We start from the raw sequence: 23,197 nt of genomic DNA, 5'->3' as shown, positions 1-23,197 counted from the left end.
GCAAGGATTAGTCTCATTAACACATGATTAGCATCAAATTAAAATAATGAGTGTTTAACTTCTGATGTCTTCCAGTTGTTTGAACAGCTTGATCAGCCACACCAAGCTGGAAGGGAGCTGGTGGGTGTCAAAAAGTCATCAGGCAAAGAATGGGGGGGGGGTCTCAAGGTAAGCCACATGATACAAAAAGAACATCAGTCTCAAATACAACAGGCTGCGGAAGAAGTGGGAGCAAGCTGTTGAAACGTTTCCTGGTGCAGCTTCTAAGGCAGGGGTCCCCAACGTAGAGCCCGTCAGAAGAAGAAGAAGAGTTCGGACTTATGCCCCACCTGTAAGGAGGCTCAAGGTGGCTGACAAGCTCCTTTCCCTTCCTCTCCCCACAACAGACACCTGGTGAGGTAGGCGAGGCTGAGAGAGCTCTGAGAGAACTGTGACTAGCCCAAGGTCCCCCAGCAGGAATGTAGGAGTGCGGAAACACATCTGGTTCACCAGATAAGCCTCCACCACTCAGGAGGAGGAGTGGAACTTGAAGGAGAGGAGCGGAAGGGAGCGGAAGGTGTGGGAGAAGAGCTGGGATAGTGTGGTAGTGTAAGCCAATTCGGTGGTAGTGTAACCCTACTCGGTGGTAGTGTAACCCAATTATCCTTGGCTACATCGATCTCCATTGGAGACCTAGGAAAATTCAAAAGTTAACATAACGACAGCACCCTGTGGCTTGACAAACAAATATAAAATTCCTTGAACAGATTAACAAACCTTTAATTTAAGAGGGTGCCCTGCTTTTATCCTCCCCTCTGCTGTATAGGGTCCCTAACATCATCGGGACCCATCATTCTTCTTGGGAGGGTTGCATATGGGTTCATGGGATACTGTTTTAGAATGTAAATTTTAAACTTTTATATGTTTATGTTTATATATGCTTTTATATTGTTCACCGCCCTGAGCCCTTTGGGGATAGGGAGGTATACTAAATCAAGTAATAAATAAAAATAAATAAATAAACCCACAGCTTCTCCAGTTAAGGTGATTCCGCACAGCACATTACCAGCAGAGCTCGACGTGTTCGACTCAGGTAGTCCGCACAGCTGTAGATCTTGATGCAAGTCTGACTCTCCTTCAACCCGCCTCAGCAGGATTTTCTCGATCCTGCTCCCGAGCTAGTACTTTCTGGTGAAGTCACGTCGAGCTCACGCTTGTGCGGACCGTCTGTTGAGCTCGACTCACCCCGCCAGCCAATCACGTCGCTCCTGTCTCTGCCCAATCAGGGCTTAGTTTCCCTTTAATTAATCAAGGCGCGTTTTCGGCCAGCCAATCATTACCGACCATTCAGAGCATGCGTAGAGCTGGAGTTTGTAAGCCCCTTTGAGTCTCCTTACAGGAGAGAAAGGGGTGTGTGTATATAAATCCAAACTCTTCTTCTTCTTTTCATCCAAACATTCTGCAGCAGCCCACCTTGATAGCGACTTTGTGCTTGGTGAAAGATCGGCTCCTGAGAAGCTGGTAGATGCAGTGGATGGGAAGGAATCCCCTCCCTCCTTTCCTTGGTCCCTTTCCAGCTGCATTTCTGTCCTTTATGTGTTGCCTTGCTGGAAAAGATATGCCAGGGCTGTGTCATGTCTTTCCCGTTTGTGACCGCACCACAAATGCTATTTTTGGATCCTCATCCCATCCTACAGAGCCACTATGCACAGAAAAAAAAAGGAATTTCACGTTTCCAGCCATGGGAAAGGGAACCAATCGGGGCAGAGGGGTGGATGACGCACAGAGTCGACCCCGCCCACTGAGCTCAGGTAAGGAGAGCCGAGCTCGGCAATGTGCGGATTAACGGCGAATCGAACTCAGGTGCCAACTTTTCGTGGCAGCCAATAGAATGCGAAACAGGAAGAGGCGTGCACAGCTCATCCCGCCCTCTGAGCTCGGCTAAGGAATAACGAGCTCGGCTGCTGTGCGGAACGACAGTGAATCGACCTCATGAAGAAAAATTCCGGCTGACCCGAGTTGAGCTCTACTGAATGTACTGTGCGGAATCACCCTTAGAAAAGATCAGGTAGACTAGGGTAATGAGAAAGTCCTCTGTCAGACAGCTGGACTGAAGCTGCCAGTCAGAGTAGGCAATATTGACATTGGTGGATAAAGGGTCTGTTTCAGCTTCTTGTCTGCATGCCCAAGAGACCAAGATAACTTCTTTAGACATGCTTTCTATCAGCAAGGAAGACTTCCCAGTTTTTAAAAATAATATGTTCTGTTCACGAGGGCTTTGTGTTGATAGAATCTGGTTTTCAACACTAATTCCCTTCTCAGTTCAAGACCTAAATCAGTTGCAGGCTCAAAGAGCTGACATTGTCCAAACACTCTAATTTTAACAATTGTTAGAGTAAACAGATGTTTTCCCCCCCACTGGTTAGGACCTTCCAGCTTTTCCTTGGTTAGGCACAGATATAATTATTCCTCTCACTTTGATTAAAATGCACTGTACAGATGATAGGATTTTGTCATGCCTGAATGTCATTATTCGCTCCCCCCCACCCCCCCCGCAGCCGCCGCCATTAAATTATATTACAAACTGTCACTAAAATCACATAATGGGCAGCTTAGTGCTGGTTCTCCATTCCGAACTGAAATAACGTTGGTGAGGCAAAGGGATTGTAATACACCAGGAATGGCCAATGTCTGTATTCTTGGGGGTTCAGCATTGGCTTTGCATGCAGACCTTATGTATTTAATCCACCTAAATCACAGAGCCTCAAGGTGGATTACAACATATAAAAAAGCAATGCAACAAAGATCTGTTTATCTGTCTGTCCGTCGGTCCGTCGGTCCGTCGGTCCGTCGGTCCGTCGGTCCGTCTGTCTGTCTGTCTATCTATCTATTTCCTTAAACTTTTATACCGCCCCATCCCCGAGGGGCTCTGGGTGGTGTACAACATAGGAATAACAATGTAGAACAACTAAAACATTTAAAAGCAGCGATAAAACCGTAAAAACTGTTTCTGATAAATATACAATAAATCTCAATAAAATGAATGGCGTTCAACAGTCTATTTTAAAAGTTCCCTCCCCTCCCCCGAAAGGGAGGAGTGGCATCCAGCATTCTAATTTTAAAGTTCCATTTTAAAGATGGTACTAAGACACATAAAGCGTGCAATAAGACTGGCCTGCAAAACTACCAGCAGGGAATCCTGCAAGGACTTGCAAGGTGGTGGCATCCCGTTGAATCCTTCCCTGCTACTTCCTCTTTCCTGGCAGCACCCATAGCCCGCCCCCTTTCCCTGCTTTCTTTTCTTCTTGCCTCTCACCAGCCAACTTATCTTAATCTGCTCCCAATCCTCAGCTGTCCCTACTTTCTTCCACCTGGCAGCCTCTGCTCAGGAAAACTATGGGCTAGTTGTGCTGTGGTGGCTGTCAGGTTCAGATCTGTGGTGGGGAACCCACAAGGGCTTGCCTCCCCCCTCCCATCTTGCATTGTTTCTTTTTATCCCTTCTCCTGGCAACCCATAGATGGGAAACCCACATATTTTCACCTTTCCCTGCTTCTTTCTTTCCTTTTCACCCACCTACTTACCTTTCATCTGGCGCCATCTATATTGGTTTCCTTCATTTATATGCAACCTGTCTCCAGAATGGGAACCCAAAGCCTCTTGCATCATTATTCTCTGCTTTATTCTCACAACAGTCCTGTGAGGTAGGCTAGGCTGAGAATATATGACTGACCCAAAGTCCACCCGGTGAGCTTCCACTGCAAAGTGGGGATTCAAATCTGGGTCTCCCAGTTTTATTCTGAAACTTTAACCAATATACATACTGGTTTTTGTGGGGTGGTTGCTGTTCAATAGTAGCAAGCAGTGAGTCCTAAGTAAATCTCGCAGGTCAAGTGGTTAAAAGTCTGGTGGCTGTTGCCATGCTAGCTCTGATGAGTCCTCCCTCAAAGGCCAAAACAGTCCTTGAAAAAGCCCTCCCTGGCTTTTAATAATAGAAACCAAGACTTGAAGGCTTCTAATACAGTTTTGGTTGCCTAGCAACACCAACTGGGGGCACTTGTTTCTTAAAGCCACAGGCACCGCTGCTATCGTTTGGGAGGGTTTCCCACCAAGGTATTGTTTTCTTTTGATGTTTCTGCAAACCTGAGCCTTTTTTTCAGTTTCAGAGAAATAAATATCTGTTGTGTCTATTCATGGTTGCAGTCTCTACATTTAAATATCCACATTGGCCATGTTGAGAATTTGATCTATCGATTCAAACAATAGATAGCATAGGAGATGAGCACAGGGCACTGTCCGCGATTTGTGATCTGTAATTCCGGTAGGAGCAGCAGTGGCGTAGGAGGTTAAGAGCTCATGTATCTAATCTGGAGGAACCGGGTTTGATTCCCAGCTCTGCCGCCTGAGCTGTGGAGGCTTATCTGGGGAATTCAGATTAGCCTGTGCACTCCCACACACGCCAGCTGGGTGACCTTGGGCTAGTAACAGCTTCTCAGAGCTCTCTCAGCCCCACCTACCTCACAGGGTGTTTGTTGTGAGGGGGAAGGGCAAGGAGATTGTAAGCCCCTTTGAGTCTCCTGCAGGAGAGAAAGGGGGGATATAAATCCAAAACTCTTCTCTTCTTCTTATTTTTGGATTAGAGCTTGTACTTCAAGCATCCTCCAAAAATCATGAAAAATCATGATAGGGCTTATTTTCAGGGAAACACGGTATATTGTTCTGCTGCATATTATGGGCCGTATGCCACCGCAAACTTTCCTGGGATGGAGCAACAGGCCTCAAACTAGGTTGTGATAAACAGTTCAGACAACCCATTTACCACCCGCTCATGGTGCAATTTGGGAACGCAGGGCAGGAAAAGTACTCCCACCAAGCAGTAGCCGGCATGACTGTGAAAACTAGTCCTAAGTTATCTTGATCTTCATTTTATTAAAAACGTCTGAAAATACTTTAGGGTTTATCAATTATTGTTTGCACACTGTAAATTACCTATTTTGAGAGCATAATTTGTCTGTAATGTATGTTTTAACAGCGTGATTTGTTTCTTGTTTGTAATTAATGCCGAGCTTTGAAGCTAAAATTGCATGACAAATCGTTATGTGCAAAAGCCATTACCTCGGATATGACTGCTTAAGATTTGTAATATAGTTGAGCATCACTTTGTTTGCTTAATTGCCAGATACACCACACTGGTCTTCAACTCGCGAGCGGGGGAGGCAATTCTCTCTGGGTTTTGGGATGTGCACAGAGATATATCCACAGCAGGCTTTCTACCTTTGGAGAACCCTGGGCATCTGCCGCAAAAGCCCAGTGGATAGCAAAGGATCTGGGTGTACGGTCATTCTGAGATGAATTGTTCCACCTACATTATCATCTGACGTGAACCATGGGTTTGATGCAGACCCCATTTTCACATAATTCCTCTTCAGACTGAAAAATCATGATAGGGCTTATTTTCAGGGAAACACGGTATATTCTGCTGCATATTATGGGCCATATGCCACCGCAAACTTTCCTGGGATGGAGCAACAGGCCTCAAACTAGGTTGTGATAAACAGTTCAGACAACCCATTTACCACCCACTCGTGGTGCAATTTGGGACGCAGGGCAGGAAAAGCATTCAGCTCCCAACCTGCATGGCTTTTGTGTATTTGGGCCCCATGATCCCCAGCATAGCCTTTTCTGGCCAGCATGGTGTAGTGGTTAAGAGAAGGTTGATTCTAATCTGGAGAACTGGGTTTGATTCCCCACTCCTCCACGTGAGTGGCCGAGGCTTATCTGGTGAAACCAGATGTGTTTCCGCACTCCTACATTCCTGCTGGGTGACCTTGGGCTAGCCTAGTCACAGTTCTCTCTGAACTCTCTCAGCTCCACCTACCTCACAAGGTGTCTGTTGTGGGGAGAGCTTGTAAGCCACATTGAGTCTCCTTACAGGAGAGAAAGGTGGGGTATAAAATCCAAACTCCTCCTCCTCCTCCTCATTTGATCTGATCCATTTGATCGGTTCATTTGATCTGATCCAGCAGTCTCTGTTTATGTTCTAAGGTTTTCCCCTTTCTCAGTTGGATCCAACTCCATACAATCAGAACGGCCAGGGTTTTGAAATGTCATAAGGCTGTCGCTGTGTGCGTTAGGGTTGTCAACTTCCACGAGGAACCTGAAGGTTCCTGAATTACAGCTGATCTCCAGACTATGTACAGAGACAGAGAGCAGCAGTGGCGTAGGAGGTTAAGAGCTCGTGTATCTAATCTGGAGGAACCGGGTTTGATTCCCCGCTCTGCCGCCTGAGCTGTGGAGGCTTCTCTGGGGGATTCAGATTAGCCTGTGCACTCCCACACACGCCAGCTGGGTGACCTTGGGCTAGTCACAGCTCTACAGAGCTCTCTCAGCCCCACCTACCTCACAGGGTGTTTGTTGTGAGGGGGGGAGGGCAAGGAGATTGTCAGCCCCTTTGAGTCTCCTGCAGGAGAGAAAGGGGGGATATAAATCCAAACTCTTCTTCTTCTTCTACATCAGTTCACCTGAAAGAAATGGTAGCTTGGGGAGGCAGGCTCTATGCCGTTACATCCCTGATGAGCTCTCCAGGAATTTCCCACCCTCTAGTTGGCAGCCCAAGCACGGCCCGGGCCCAGCACCCCCTTTCCCATGTGATTAGATGGCGTGTCCCTGGGGACATGTGATACCCCATCTCCCTCTGGCAGATACGCCCCTGGGTGGACCACGAAAGGCGTGGAGAATCACAAGGCCCCACTGTGAAGCATGGTAGCATCATTTGTATAACATTCTCAAGCAAGAAGGGAGGAAAAAAAGGGAGAAATCACAAAAATGGCGGCCAGGAACTGTTTTGAGGGGGTGAGTCTGGACACACATCATGGTAAAGGCAGGGGACAGAAAACACTTAACAAACATTTTATTTTATTTCTTTATTTTATTAGATTAATCTCCCGCCCTATCCCTGCAGGGCTCAGGGGTGTCGAGGGTTTGTGTGGAAAGGGCCTCTATCTGGTGGAAGGACCCCCTAAGCAGATTGGCCTGATCGTGCTTTGAGGACTTTAAAGAGATGCGACGCAATTGCCGAGCACTGTTCGTATCTGTGACGAAGCTTTCAAATGAGCAAAGGGACTACCATCGATCACTAAACAAAAACTTTGGCAGGCAAGCCGTGAGGACCCTGGGTTGGGGACCTGCGCCTGGTTCCAATTATGTTTACTCCTGATGGGATTTGTGGCTCAGATGGGAACGTGTGTGAATCCGTGATGATACTTAGCAGTCCAGACTGACAGGAACCAGAAGCCAGGCTGATCAGCGCTTTCGGATCCAGAATTGCTAAGCCCGATCTGTGCCAACACAGACCTAGACTGTCCAGATAGACTGAACAGGAGGCAAATGTAATGCCAAAAAAAAGAGAGAGAGAAGGAGAAGAAAACTGAAATTTAATTAATTGGAAGCAGAACAAAGTCGTTACAATGGCAGCTCCAAGGCAGAACACATTTAATTGGAGGGTGCCCTGTGTTTTGTAAGGAAGACACGGGGAGTGGCCCTGAAGTCATGCACTGCCATTTCTGCATCTTGGTATTGGACAGTGATCAAACCTTTCCCATGAAGTCCATGCAGACAACTGTTTTCTTCAAAAATAACGAATGGGGATTTTTGTCTCCCCACAGGGTAGGCAAGGGTGCCATGGGTGTTGAGGCAAGGAGACTTAGCAGGCAAATCATGTTTGTGAGCCATGACCCTTAATGAACTCGGCTCAATGGGGCTCAAGCCGCTACCCAACTCCTTCGTTGCTGCACAAATAACCATGGAGATGGTCAAAAATGCTGCCAAGTTGCAGCTGACGTGGCGATTCCATATGGGGTTCCAAGTCAAGGTGTGAACAGAGATGCTTTCCCATTGGCTGCCTCTGCGGAGTGACCCTGGACTTCTTTGGTGGTCTCCCATCCAAACACTAACCAAGGCTGATCCTGCTTAGCTTCTGAGACCCAATGAGATTGGGCTAGCCTGGGCAATGCAAGCCAGGATGTATGTATGTATGTATGTATGTATGTATGTATGTATGTATGTATGTATGTATGTATGTATGTATGTATGTATGTATGTATGGATGTATGTATGTATGTATGTATGTATGTTTGTTTGTTTGTTTGTTTGTTTGTTTGTTTGTTTGTTTGTTTGTTTGTTTGTTTGTTTGTTTGTTTGTTATATTTATATACCGCCCTCCCCCGGAGGGCTCAGGGCTGTGAACAACAAGCATAAATAGAGCAAAATAAAATCAAGACTAAAATAAGTTAAATATTAATTAATTTGGCTCTATATAAAATAAACCCCACCCCATTAAAACGCAGCACACTAAATCAGCATAACAGATGGCACCTACAATCAGATCTCCTGCTGGGGGTGAAAAGTTGCAGCCAACTTAGTGACCTCATTGGGCCTTTAAAACAAGACACAAACTATATAGCCGTGGTGGCGAACGTTTGGCACTCCAGATGTTATGGACTCCAATTCCCATCAGCCCCTGCCAGCATGGTCAATTGGCCATGCTGGCAGGGGCTGATGGGAATTGTAGTCCATAACATCTAGAGTGCCAAAGGTTCGCCACCACAGCTATATAGTGACCCTGGGCTTCTGTGATGGTCTTCCATTCAAGTATCGTTTGGGACTGGCCCTGCCTAGCTTCTGAGAACAGATGAGATTGGGCTAGCCTGGGCCACTCAGGTCAGGATGGGAGTGTTGTGCAAAAGGCCCCAAAGCCCTTATCCGTTTTTAGGTGGACCTTCACATCTTCGGATCTGGGCCTATCTCAGTATCGGTCAATACAACAGACTCTCCCATCCCCCATTTAATCCTCAAAACAATTCAGTCAGATCAAAAGTGAATGGCCCAAAGTCACTCAATTAGCTTCATGACTGAGCAGGGATTTGAATTCAAGTCACCCAAGTCTGACGCTTTACCACACTGGCTCCTGATACTACCTGCTTCCTGCTCCCAGTCCCTTCTTTCCAAGCCTTAAATGTTTTATTTGGAAAGGAGGGACCAGTCATAGGGTTTCTCTTTCAGTGTTGGGAAACTGCTGGAGATTTGGGAGGGAAGCCAGGTGACAGCGAGGTTTGGGAACGGGGTGTCTTTTTAGGACATAAATTCCACCCTCCAAGGAAGCCATTTTCTCCAGGGGGATTGGTCTCTGTCATTTGGAGACCAATTATAATTCTGGGATATCTTCAGGCCCAACCTGAAAGTTGGCAACTCTACATAGTCAGCAGCATTTCAAGGCCCTAAATGGGGTCCGTTGCTCCTATTATTACCTTCCGTAGCATTTCTTCCCACTGTGACTGACGATGAGTTTTTTCTCGGCCTCCTTCACTGAACCAGAAAGCTGTGCAAACTACAATTCCTATCAACCCCAGCAGGTACTAGCCCAGGGGTGGGGGAATATAATGACTGAGGAAATCAGTTTGCCTGTTCTCTATTTAACAAGCCCTCCCATGCGTAGTTACTCCCTCACACCTTCATGATGGTAAGATTTACAGCTTGTAAAATGTGTGTGTGTGTGGGGGGGGTGAATGGGAAAGGAAAGGAGTGAGCATCATAAAGGGATGGGCCAGGTACGTGTGTCCCACTTGACAAAAGCCTATTGGAAGTAGAAACGTCTTTTTTTCTTTGCCCGCAAGGAAAAGCCCAGAAGCCCCTGCTGCCATCTTTTAGGACCAAAAATCTTCCAACCAAGACTGTCTCCTATTATTGCCAGGAGTCCTTCATCCTGCATGTGAGCTCCCAATGGCACCTGGTGGGCCACTGCGAGTAGCAGAGAGCTGGACTAGATGGACTCTGGTCTGATCCAGCTGGCTTATTCTTATGTTCTTATGTTCTTACCTATGCCAGTTAGAACAGAGCAAGTTTTGTGCTTTTGCCTAGCTGGGGGAAAGGTCCTTCACACAACGCGTGATTGGTGCTTGGAATATGTTGCCACAGGAGGTGTTGATGGTTGCTTACCTGGATAGCTTTAAAAGGGGCTTGGATAGATTTATGGAGGAGAAGTCGATCTATGGCTACCAGTCTTGATCCTCCTTGATCTGAGATTGCAAATGCCTTAGCAGACCAGGTGCTCGGGAGCAGCAGCAGCAGAAGGCCATTGCTTTCACACCCTGCATGTGAGCTCCCCAAGGCATCTGGTGGGCCACTGCGAGTAGCAGAGTGCTGGACTAGATGGACTCTGGCCTGATCCAGCAGGCTAGTTCTTATGTTACCATAGCTGGTGTGCAGGGTGACTTGAGGAAAGGGGAGAAAAACGGTCTCGCAGGTTGCAACTTCATACCAAATGACTTGGGGATGGCATAGGGGCAAAGTATCTTCTAGCAGTATCTCACAAAAAGAATGGGGAAAGCCCAGCTGTTTCAACAAGATTTGAATGGTTTGGCAGGATTGGCTTTTCACCTTGGAGAGGTGCTTTTCAGCACCTTGGAGAGACTTAATGGCTTTGAGTGGTTCGCTTTTCAGCACCTTGGAGAGCAAACTACAGGCAAGGAAGATTATGTTGGTTACTGTTCTTTGCACCCCATATTCCATCTGCCTCCAAATTATGTTGCTCCTTCTTTTGCAGTAAATACAGCCCTAACAGCAAAAATATGGCCTTTTGTTTCTACCCAGCATGGTGCAGTAGGAGACTCTAATCTGAAGAACTGGATTTAATTTCCCAGTCCTCCATATGAGCAGTGGACTCTGATCTGGAGATCGGGTCTGTTTCCCCACCCCTCCACATGAAGCCTGCTGGGTGTCCTTGAGTTAGTCACAGTTCTCTCTGAACTCTCTCAGCCCCACCTACCTCACAATGTGTCTGTTGCGGGGGGGGGAGGGAAAGGTAATTGTAAGCCTCTTTGAGACCCCTTAAAGGTCAAGAAAGTTGGGTATAAAAACCAACTCCTCCTCCTCTTCCTCCTCCTCCGACACCCAGAAATGAAATTTCTGCAAAGACAGATATTGTAACAATGTTGTCTAGGGCTAGTTTGAATTAGCTCATGTGGTTGGATTTCACCCTGTCCACTCCTTCCTTAATTTTGGAGGATCACAAAGGAAAGTAACTGTGTACAATATTCTTATAGTGCACAGCTTTTCTGGCAATGCATTTTAAAACACTGCAGCCCTTGAAATCTCACCGAGACCTTTGCTCTTTCTGAATGAAATTCAAAATGGAGCCTCTAGTTACTCTAGTGCAGTGGTGGCGAACCTTTGGCACTCCAGATGTTATGGACTACAATTCCCATCAGCCCCTGCCAGCATGGCCAATTGACCATGCTAGCAGGGGCTGATGGGAATTGTAGTCCATAACATCAGGAGTGCCAAAGGTTCACCACCACGGCTCTAGTGCATGGAACAGGATGTTTCACCACACAATCCTAAGCAGACCTGCCCCCATCAAAACCCACTGGAAGTCAATGGGTTTAGGAAGGTGGACTCTGCTTAGGAATGTACCTTAAGCTAAATGCAATGTTTGCATTGCCATTTCAGGAGCTTCTGAACTTTAGCAGCAGTGGCGTAGTGGTTAAGAGCAGGTGCATTCTAATCTGGAGGAACCGGGTTTGATTCCCTGCTCTGCCGCCTGAGCTGCGGAGGCTTATCTGGGGAATTCAGATTAGCCAGCACTCCCACACACACCAGCTGGGTGACCTTGGCCTAGTCACAGCTTTTGGGAGCTCTCTCAGCCCCACCTACCTTTTGTTGTGAGGGGGGAAGGGCAAGGAAATTGTAAGCCCCTTTGAGTCTCCTGCAGGAGAGAAAGGGGGGATATAAATCCAAACTCCTCCTCCTCCTCCTCCTCCTCCTCCTCCTCCTCCTCCTCCTCCTTCTTCTTCTTCTTCTTCTTCTTCTTCTTCTTCTTCTTCTTCTTCTTCTTCTTCTTCATGAGCATAAGCTATGAAGGCTGCGGACTTGACATTTTCCAGTTGACGGGGAAGCACCAGGAATGTATATATCCTTTTTCTGCAGAACAAAATATCATCCAAAGTTGCTTTTTTACACTGTGCTTAGATGTAAAAAGTTAATTTGAGATATGATGGGGGGTGGGAGAGAAAGAGAGAAAAATAGAGAAAGCGATTGCACTTGCATTGTTCTACAAAATAAGCGGCCGGGTTGCCGGGGGGGGGGGGGGGGGTTTAATGCAATTTTTTGTCATGTGAAACTCTCAGATCTGAAAAAAGTTAACTCGATTTGAGAGAGGCTTTCTGTTTTGCGTGGCTTGACAAGTTCAGACTGCTTTTGTGCATTCCAAGTAGTCCAGTCCAAATTTCGCCACCTGTTCCATAATTCTGGGTATAGTCGGGGTACAGCTCTATTCCATATGGGCAATGTGATTCTATTAAGTCAAAATCCAGCATAGTTATAGCCTTTCAAAAAAAAATGTTAAACCTCAAGAGTTAATCATCCATCTGGGTGTAATCATTGATTCCATTCAGCCTTATGGCCTTGTCAGATTATCAAACATTTTAAACAGCATGATATCCCCCACCCTGCCAACAGAAAAGCGTTTGATAATTAAGGCCATGGGTAGATCAATGTTTTGAGACCCCTGTGAATTTCCCAGTATACCTGGCCTGTTTTCAGATGGGCTTTTCTTTTAAAAAAAAAATAAAAACACACACCTGTATGAAGATCTCTTGTAAATCTACATTATGCTTGTCTGGAATAAGTGCGCTCCCACCTTTTTCTTGCCCTTTCTTCTTCATTCCATTCGTCCCACTCGTGGGTTTAATCAGGAGGATTTCGAAAACGAATTCCAGAATTTGCACAGTTTGCTCCAGCTGTCAGTTCAAGATTCCTCTTTGTGCGGAGGATCTCTGATGGACTCCTGTGCATTGGTGAACACTATTCCAAAATAAACCGCATGTCCGTCATTTACTGAATGTGAGTACATTCAGACTGTACATTTTGCTGAGTTCTTCCTTCAACACCCAATTGGCACTGGAGCATGGGATATGCTGATCTTATCAAATATTGGAAGCTAAGCAGGGTTGGTACTTGGAAGGGAAACCTGCAAGGTAGATTCTGCAGAGGAAGATAGGAGCAAAGCCCCTCTGCTTCTCATTTGTCACAAAACCCCATTGCTGGGGTCGTCAGAAGTTGGCTGACTTGATGGCGCTTTATACTCACAGAAGAAGAAGAGTTTGGATTTATACCCCGCCTTTCTCTCCTGTAAGGAGACACAAGGTAGCTTACAAGCTCCTTTCCCTTCCTCCCCCACCACAGACACCGTGTGAAGTAGATGGGGCTGAGAGAGTCCAAAGAACTCTAGCCTAAGGTCACCCAGCAGGAATGTAAAAGCGCGGAAACATATCTGGTTTACCAGATAAGCCTCTGCCACTCAGGTGGAGGAGTGGGGAATCAAACCCAGTTCTCCAGATTAGAATCCACCTGCTCTTAACCACTACACCATGCACATATATAAAATTATAAAATAGTTCAGTAAAAAGACAAAAACATGCAACACCAATACCAGGGAAGAGGGCTAGTGAGGATATGCCAAATGAAACAAACTAACAAAAGTCTTCACTGGTGGAGAACACTGAGAGAGGAAGACACTCAAATCACCTTGGGGAAGGTTTCCAACGTTTTGATGTCATGACTGAGAAACCAGAAAAAGTTGCCCACAGGATCCCAACTTTCCCAGTTTGAGAGATGAATGCTTGCAGACTTTCACACATCGCAGTAATGATGTGCCTTTCCATCCGGTGAATGACGATCACTCACCAAGCACCTGGTTGAGGTTTATTCCTCTTTCTCCCCATTCTTCAGATATCCCACTGGTCTCGATTATGGCCCACCTGGGTGATCTTGAAGTGATTGCTTCACATCCTGTGCTTGTTCCATAACTGCATGCCAGGTATCTCATAGTGGGAAGGTAGCTGCAGTCCAGTTATAAATGGTTGATAAAGTACTGAGCGGGACACTAAGCAGATCCTTCCCCACCATATTCACTACTTCTTTCCACAGCTATAGAGGAGCAGCAGTGGCATAGTGGTTAAGGACAGGTGCACTCTAATCTGGAGAACCGGGTTTGATTCCCCGCTCTGCTGTGGAGGCTTATCTTGGGAACCAAATTAGCTTAATTCAGTCCAACACATTCCAGCTGGGTGACCTTGGACTAGTCACAGTTCTTCAGAGCTCTCACAGCCCCACCCACCTACAGGAGAGAAAGAGGGGATATAAATTAAGGAACAAGTGGTAAACTTTAAAATCAACTCTATCCCGTGCAGAAGAAATCAGAAATATTTTATTTTTATTCTTCCATATTGTGACTTTGTCTACCATTGGATGTTGGTATTGCATAGTCGTAATAAATAACTAATTAATCAATACAAAAAAAAAGAATTAAAGGATCCTGGGAGCTTTGGTAGAAGATCTCAAATACCTGCATTGAGAAGGGAAACAGAATCTCATTCCAGATCCTATTAAATGGTAGTCGTATTTCTAAGAATTTTTCTTCCTTGGTAGATGAGCCTCTAGCCACATCTAGGCTTCAATATTTGCACCAAGAACAAAAACAAACCCTCATCTCAGACCTCATGAGCAGCAGTGGTGTAGCGGCTAAGAGCAGGTGCACTCAGATCTGGAGGAACCGGGTTTGATTCCAGCTCTGCTGCTTGAGTTGTGGAGGCTTATCTGGGGAATTCAGATTAGCCAGTGCACTCCCACACACGCCAGCTGGGTGATCTTGGGCTAGTCACAGTTTTTTGGAGCTCTCTCAGCCCCACCCACCTCACAGGGTGTTTGTTGTGAGGGGTGAAGGGAAAGGAGATTGTAAGCCCCTTTGGGTCTCCTGTAGGAGAGAAAGGGGGGATAGAAATCCAAACTCCTCCTCCTCCTCCTCCTCCTCCTCCTCTTCTTCTTTTTTGACGGTAGCCAAGAATATTTTTCTCTTGATAGACGAGCCATTGACCATATCCAAGCTTAAATACCTGCAGCATTTATTCATGGAGAAACTCATGGTGGGCAAAACGTATTCAACCCCAGCATTTGGATGGTTGTAGATAAACTGTAACCAGCTGTTTGAAACAACAGAACATGGAGAATCCAGGACAAAAACCCCCAAACTCTGTTCCTACATGACCATGATCCATTGCCTTGGATAGGATAAAATGGCTTTTATTGGATTTGGCGCCTGTGTTCTAATTTATCCGCATGAAAATGCTCCTCCCCCCCCCCCCACGTTTCTGCCGGAAGAATTGGCCTAAATATGATACGCACCGCTATTTACATAAGCAGATAGCAACACCGCAAGCTCATCAGTTCTGCTAACTGTGTCTTGTTAGCCTAACTAAATTTCATACTCCGCAAGGAACGGCATTTTCCCCTGAAGTTATTAAAGAGTAGATTTCTTTTAATTAAACTCATTTGCATGTCTAAATGAGACGTAATTGCTACCATTCATTTCACTAATACCGCTCTTTGATTGGAGAAAAGGAACTTTTGTAATTGCTTTAAATGCCACTAAGTAGTTCTCGCTGGTTTGCGATTTCGGGAAAGCTCGGATTCGAGGAAGGGGTAATGGAACAGATATGGCGCCACTGGCACCCGTCCCAGCTCGGAAACACGACTGTTGTGCCTGATCAGACAACAATGAAAGCCGCTTTCATTTCGTAGTGTCGTCCTGTTCCCTTCCCCTTTCATGTCTCAAACTTCACAAACTTTCACACTTCAAACTTCCAGGAGCAATGCTCATCAGGTTGGTTTCTTCCATGGGTTTGCCGGCCCGCTAAGTAGCTGATTAGCACATTAAACATTTGGAGTCTCTAATGTGCAATTCCCAGTGGAATCCCCAAATTTCACAAACATGGAGTGCCATTCACACTCATGTGCTTTTCTTGTTGTCGTCCCCTCAAGTGTCTTTTCCTGCCTGTAGTGGCTGCTGCTTCTCAAAGCTGCTAAAGGCAACCATGCCTTGAGAGCCCACTTCTAGCCCTCTTCTTATTTATTCCATGCTTAAGAAAAATGGGGAAACTTTACAGCCACACAGCAGCCCTTTCAGCAGAAGAGCCAGCAAGGTGTAGTGGTTAAGAGCAGGTGGATTCTAGTCTGGAGAACAGGGTTTGATTCCCTACTCCTCCACCTGAGTGACTGAGGCTTATCTGGTGAACTAGATGTGTTTCCGCATTCCTACATTCCTGCTGGGTGACCTTGGCCTAGTCACAGTTCTTCAGAATTCTCTCAGCCCCACCTACCTGACAGGTGTCTGTTGTGGGAAGAGGAAGGGAAAGGAGCTTGTAAGCCACCTTGAGACTCCTTACAGGAGAGAAAGGTGGGGTATAAACCCAATCTCCTCCTCCTCCTCCTCCTCCTCCTCAATAGTAGTGGAAGCAATGGGGACTCTACTTTGGAGAACCGGGTTTGATTCCCCACTCCTCCACATAAGCGGTGGAGTCTTATCTGGTGAACTGGATTTGTTTCCTAGTCCTACATTCTTGCTGGGTGACCTTGGGCCAGTCACAGATGCCCACAGTATGGACATCCTTAAGAGGGGATTGACAAATTCATGGAGCTTAGGTCTATTGGTGACTATTTGTTATGGTGTCTATAGAAAACCTCCATGTTCAGATCAATCTCTGAATACCAGCCCCAAGAGGCAACATCAAAGAAGGTCCCAGTCTATATGTTGGACCCTTGTAGTATCTAGTTGGCTGCTGTGTGAAACCGGATGTTCCAATAGTTTGATCCTGCAGGGCTCTTTCAATCCAATGTGCAGGGTGTGGGGGCACACAGAAGAGCTTTCTTGGAGATTGCCCCTTGGGCTCTGGAATAGTCTTCCCTTAAGAACATAAGAACATAAGAACTAGCCTGCTGGATCAGACCAGAGTCCATCTAGTCCAGCTCTCTGCTACTCGCAGTGGCCCACCAGGTGCCTTTGGGAGCTCACATGCAGGAGGTGAAAGCAATGGCCTTCTGCTGCTGCTGCTCCCGATCACCTGGTCACCTTGGAGATTCACCATGTACCTACCCTTCATGGGTTTATGGCAAAGACTTTCTCTTTCACCCAGTCATTTGTCAGCCTCCCTGGAGCCCCCCGCTACAGCTACTGATCGGGGGGGGGGAGCTATTATTTTAATGCAATTTTTATTGCTGTTTTAATTGTAATATTTTATTCACAGTGCTTTTATTGTGGTTTTTATTGTTTATTGTTTTTATTGTTTGTTGTTTTTAATCTTTGTAAGCTGCCTAGAGATGCTAGTATGAGTCAGGGTACAAGTAATATAAATAAATAGATAGATAAAACTCCTCACGTCAAACAAGCTGGTTACGGTTCATCTCAAAGGCCATTCCTGCACGGCCCAAAGACGATGCCCAGGGATGGTAAAAACATCGTCCCTGGGGTGCTGTTCACACAGCTGCCACTGCTGCATTGCGGCAGCACCACGCCAAACTCCCCCAAACAGCAGGAAAATCCCACTTTTGAAACTCGCTCCCTGAGCAAGTTTTTTTTAAAGTGGCGTCTTCCCGCTGGTGCAGTGCAAAGTGCACCAGCATGAGGGCGCCGCTTTTGGCCCCTTCAGTGTTCTGTTCACCTACTTCTCCTCCCTGTGCAGCTCTGGACAGCTGGAGGGACACACCCACACTGCCCTCCAATCCCCAGAGGTTGGAGGGCAGCATGGGTGTGTCCCTCCAGCTGTCCAGAGCTGCGCAGGGAGGAGAGGTAGGTGAACGGGACGAATCGTGGGCGGCTCCACGCAGAGCCACCTCTGTGGTTCACAGCAGCTTCGGGGCCACCTGCATGGTACCATGCGAGCGGTCCTGAAGCTCCATGACAGCCATTTCTGCCGCCGTGCAGAAACAGCCGGAGACTCACAAACAAAGGGAAGCACAAACCCAACCTATCAAATAAGCCAGGAATCAAAAAGGTTGAGAAAAGTTGCAGGAATATTAAAATCTTAAATATAGTTAAGTATATAGTTATTAAATTGCACTCACAAGAATTGTATTAAAAACAACCATTTAATATTGAGGGAATTCAATGGAAATGTAAATCCTGGAGTTGCATCTCCAATAGTACCAAGCATGCACATGCACACGCACACGCGCGTGCACACACACACACACACGCACACAAAATAATAGGACATAAACTGTTACATAAACTCCCCTGAGAGCATGGGGACAGGGGTGGGCGCCATTTTGCCCTGGGAGCCATTCCCCGCCCCCCACACCACTGGTTGGACTTGATGGCCCTTCTGGTCTATTCCAACTCTATGATTCTATGATTCCCCCCTTTTCTATCCCAAATGTAGTTCCCTAATAAACATTTACTTTTAACCCTTTTTAATCAGCGTGTTAGTCAAGTCAAGTCATTTTATTTACAGTCAGCGACCAGTAGTACAAGATCAGGGTACATCAGTTTCAAGATACCGTTACCATAGTATATATATATATATATATATACAAAAGAGTACTAGAAGCACTATTCAAAATGTTACATAATCTATAATTATAATAAGAGTACTAGAAGCACTTTACAAAATATTATATAGTCTATGGTATTTGCAAGATGGAATATTTGCGACACTAATATAATTATTATTATTGTACTTATACACAGTCGGTGACTGTTTACTAAAAGGTCAACTCGTGAAAAAGCAAGTAGTAGGTAAAATACATTTGATTATGACAAAAGATTAAAAAGTTAATATAGCTACACTTGTAAAGTGCCCGTGCAGCCTTGCTAAAACCTATAGTGACATTACTAAAAAAAACTCCGGCCTCCGACCATATCTTCTAAGGATCACAATTTATTCAGTCTTTCCTTCCCTTAACTATTCAGCCGGCAGATGTCTCTTATTTTGTTTGCAGATTAAAGAACAAAAGCGGGCAGTTGCCCCAGCATGTTAGTCAATTCTCTGTGCAGTTAAACCCAGCACTTCCTACCTGGTCTTTTCAACTACAGATTGAACCTGAAATCATCCCCATGCAAAGTAGATTTGCTATCCCTGACCCGTGGCCTTCTGCCAGCACTCCACCCTTCCTTCATTTTGACGTGGAATTCTGATGTGAGGAGAACACGTGGAGTTTGCCATCTCCGTGGATGCCGAATGTATCGTTCATCTTTTCTTCTTTTAGCACCTCCTCTCCACAATCAGCATAACTGCTCTTGTCTTGGACAAAGCAAATTAGTCTTCATGGCCCTTGGATATTTATGGCTGGGGTAAGAGAGTGCCGGCAGCCATTTGCGGGGCATCAAGTCAAGGCAACCCATCTATTCTGATAGAAATAGGAATGCCTTTTTCGACTCTGATGGATGCGGTGAGATTAGCAAGGATACGCCGGTGAGGAACCATCAATTGAGCTCAATTTGTTTCCCATGCAGAGATCTGCAAAGGTACATTAACGGCTGGCAGGGAAGGCTTTGGGGTTAATAAAGTCGGCTTTCAAAAATGCCATTAGGAACACTTAAAAACTCATCCGTTGTGCTGGTGGTGTGTCCTGCCCAAGGGAGGACCTTAAAGCAGCATAAAAGGCACTTTGCAGAGGGCTGTGTGGGATGGGTGGAGACATGGGGGGAGAGGAAGAGGAGACACCGCTCAGAGGAAAGGACTTAAGAACATAAGAACATCAGAAAGATACTGCTGGATCAGACCAGAGTCCATCTAGTCCAGCTCTTTGCTACTCGCAGTGGCCCACCAGGTGCCTTTGGGACCTCATAAGAACATAAGAACATAAGGAAGAGCCTGCTGGATCAGACCAGAGTCCATCTAGTCCAGCACTCTGCTACTCGCAGTGGCCCACCAGGTGCCTTTGGGAGCTCACATGCAGGAGGTGAAAGCAATGGCCTTCTGCTGCTGCTGCTCCCAAGCACCTGGTCTGCTGAGGCATTTGCAATCTCAGATCAAGGAGGATCAAGATTGGCAGCCATAGATCGACTTCTCCTCCATCAGTCTGTCCAAGCCCCTTTTAAAGACTTGCAAATGGCTTTGCTGGATCTGGAAGGGGGGAGATTGAAATAAAGATGTATCTGGAAGAAGAAGAGTTTGGATTTATATCCCCCCTTTCTCTCCTGCAAGGAGACTCAAAGGGGCTTACAATCTCCTTCCCCCCCCCCCAACACCCTATGAGGTGGGTGGGGCTGAGAGAGCTCTGAAGAACTGTGACTGGCCCAAGGTCACCCAGCTGGCATGTGCTGGAGTGCGCAAGCTAATTTGATTCACTAAACAAGCCTCCACAGCTCAAGTGGCAGGGCAGGGAATCAAACCCGGTTCCTCCAGATTAGAGTGCACCTGCTCTTAACCACTATATCATGTTGGCTCTCCATTTTCATCCCATCCCATCATGTGGTTCTCCATGCCCTCCCCCCCCCCAGCACTTTGCCATTACAACCACCATCATGACCCTCTTGTGGATCCTAATCCAACACAGTGTTTCCCAACCTTTTCGAGTCAGGGTACCCTTGACCTCACTCTTCATATGTCATGGTACCCCTGCCGCCACCCTCCACCTTCCCCTCCCATTGCCCCTGCTTGCCACACACCCCACCTTCCCCTCCCAGGGTGAAGGGTAGCACTGGGGGTGGGGGTGGCTGCTGACCTTGTGGCAGGCCCTGCCCCATGGGCCAGCTCCATGTCCTTGCTGGCGCCGGTGGGAGACACCACAAAAATGAGGGGGGAGGGGCGGTAGTGTTGCTGCCGTTCCCTTGGGACATGCTCATGGCACCTGAGGGTACCATGGTACCCTGGTTGAGAATGACTGCTCTAACTACTGTACATCACCAACTTTCAAGGACAGCTTTCTTGTTGGTGCCTTGGGCTTGATGTTCCTTCATATCACTGTTTATATATAGAACAAGACTTCAGTCCAGTAGCACAGAAGAGGAAGAGGAAGAGTTTGAAATTATACCCCCCCCCCAAATTATAAGGAGTCTCAAAGCAGCTAACAAACTCTTTTCCCTTCCTCTCCCCACCACAGACACCTTGTGAGGCAGGTGGGGCTGAGAGAGTTCTGAGAGAACTGTGGCTGGTCCAAGGTCATTCAGAAGGCCTCATGTGGATGAGTGGGAAAACAAATCTGGCTCCTCAGATTAGGCTCCGCTGCTCATGTGGAGCAACAGGGAATCAAACCTGGTTCTCCAGATTAGAGTCCACTGCTCCTAATCACTACACCATTCTGGCTCTCTTAAAGATCTATAAGATCTGCAAGTTATATGCTTCCAAGAGTCAAAGTTCCCTTTGTCAGATACAAAGGGTATCTGATGAACGGAGCTTTGACTCTTGAAGATGTGTTCTCCGGAACACTTTAAGCTGCTACTGGCATCAAATCTTGCTATTGTATTGCAGAATAAAATGGTTATTTGCCTGAAACTATGTTAGATTGCACCTAAACACCAGGAAAAAGTCCTGACCGTCAGGGCTGTTGGACAGTGGAATGCGCGACCTCGGAGTGTGGTGGAGTCTCCTTCTTGGGAGGTTTTTAAAGAGAGGCTCGATGGCCATCTGTCAGGAGCGCTGTGATTGTGGTTTGGCCTTGATGGCCCTTGGGGTCTCTTCCAACTTTATGATTCTACGATTGGATCTAGAACCCACTTATGTGCCTTTTTGGTGGTCCATAGGATCCATAAAACTCTTCTCCAAAACCACATTTCAAAGGAATTCACTTTCTCCCTTTCACCTTTCTTCCATGTCCAACTTTCACATCCATGCATAGTCATGGGGAAAATCATAGCAGGAATTATCTTGATCTTAGTCACTGGCGACACACCCAGCGGTGGGATTTGTCCGGTTCGCACCAGTTCAACCGAACTGGTAGCTAGTGGCTGAATCCCACCAACCCAGGCGAGGGTGAGCGAGGGGGCTTTCACTTCCTGGCCAAGCTGCAGCCGCTGCCTCCCCTCACCTCCCTGCCCCCCTGTGGCCCAACAATTGGCAGGTCATGGGGGGGGGAGAGTGGCAGTGGGGGTGCACGACAGTGGGGGGGATGAGTGGTGGTGGGGGGGGGGGCGAATCTTTAGTTAAATTAATAGAATCCACCATTGGATACATCCTTACACTTAAGAACCTTTTCTAGCTCCTTCACAGCTGTCCTTCCCAAGTTTCAATCTGATTCCTGGGTTGCCGTCTCCCTTGCGATTGATGACGGAGCCAAGGAACAGAGGATCGGTAAAAAGTTATCGTTACATATGTAAAATGAATCGCCAATATTAGTAGCAAATGCGAGGTTATAGTGACATATTTAATATTAATAGTTAATATTAATAGCATATACGTGCTTGGTAGGCTGGTGCAAAGCGTGTTACAGTAGCCATATGGCTTTTCTGGTGGATGGCAACTGCGAATGTGACTCTCTCCGAGCCACAGAGTTGGCTCCTCTGTGATAGTCCAAAATGTATACTGCATTCTTGGGCACCTGCTGAGTCTGGCAAGCTGTTCAGATGTGTACAAATGAATTCAGACTTGTCCTTTTGCCAGATGGTGCTTCTTTCACGTGCTCTCAATGGGTTTTTTTCTCGGCAGCGTCTCCCACCACTCATCTGCCACCACCTCCCAGTTTAAAAAGCACAGAATGAAAAAGAAATGATTTATGGGGAGCTACATGACTCCATCATCAACTGAGAGGATTTAGTTTGTGGATTGGGCAAGGGCACCCCTGAGCTATAGCAGCCTGAACCCCAAGAGGGGCTGTTGCATAGTCACCAAGCCACCTGAGATGAAGTTCAACCACACCCATCAAGGCAACCTGAACAGTACCTTGCCTCACTTGGAGTGAAGAGAAGGTTAAGAGGTGACATGATAGCCATGTTTAGGTATTTGAAGGGATGTCATGTTGGTGAGGGAGCAAGCTTGTTTTCTGCTGCTCCAGAGTCTAGGACCAGGAGTCATGAGTTCACCAGGAGATTCCACCTGAACATCAGGAAAAACCTGCTGACAGTAAGGGCTCTTCGACCGTGGAATGCACTAACATGGAGTGTGGTGGAGTCTCCTTCTTTGGAGGTTTTTAAAGAGAGGCTGGATGTCCATCTGTGAAGAGTGCTTTGATTGTGTGTTCCTGCTTTGCAGGGGGTTGGATTTGATGGCTCTTGGGGGTCTCTTCCAACTCTGTGATTCTATGATGGATTCAGAGGAGACCCAAATAATGTAAGCCTTTATTGTCAATGTAAATAATGTAAGAATAATGTAAGAGGACCTTTACTTTACTGGCGAGGGAGCAAGCTTGTTTTCTGCTGCTCCAGAGACTAGAACCAGGAGTCATGGGTTCAAG

At 46.6% G+C, this 23,197-nt stretch overlaps 1 long non-coding RNA gene across 1 annotated transcript; it reads left to right on the top strand.

Annotated features, from left to right (window-relative positions):
• LOC125440364 lies at positions 1-22,982 on the top strand. Its single transcript, XR_007245677.1, has 5 exons — positions 1-10; positions 5,326-5,332; positions 16,008-16,016; positions 21,331-21,336; positions 22,830-22,982. It is a non-coding gene; the product is annotated as an uncharacterized LOC125440364 (long non-coding RNA).
• The last annotated feature ends 215 nt before the right edge of the window (positions 22,983-23,197 follow it).

The sequence above is a fragment of the Sphaerodactylus townsendi genome, linkage group LG10, assembly GCF_021028975.2.
Source record: "Sphaerodactylus townsendi isolate TG3544 linkage group LG10, MPM_Stown_v2.3, whole genome shotgun sequence".
Taxonomy (NCBI): Eukaryota; Metazoa; Chordata; class Lepidosauria; order Squamata; family Sphaerodactylidae; genus Sphaerodactylus; species Sphaerodactylus townsendi.
The sequence above is the reverse complement of the archived record's forward strand: the minus strand, read 5'-3'. Positions and strand labels throughout refer to the sequence as shown.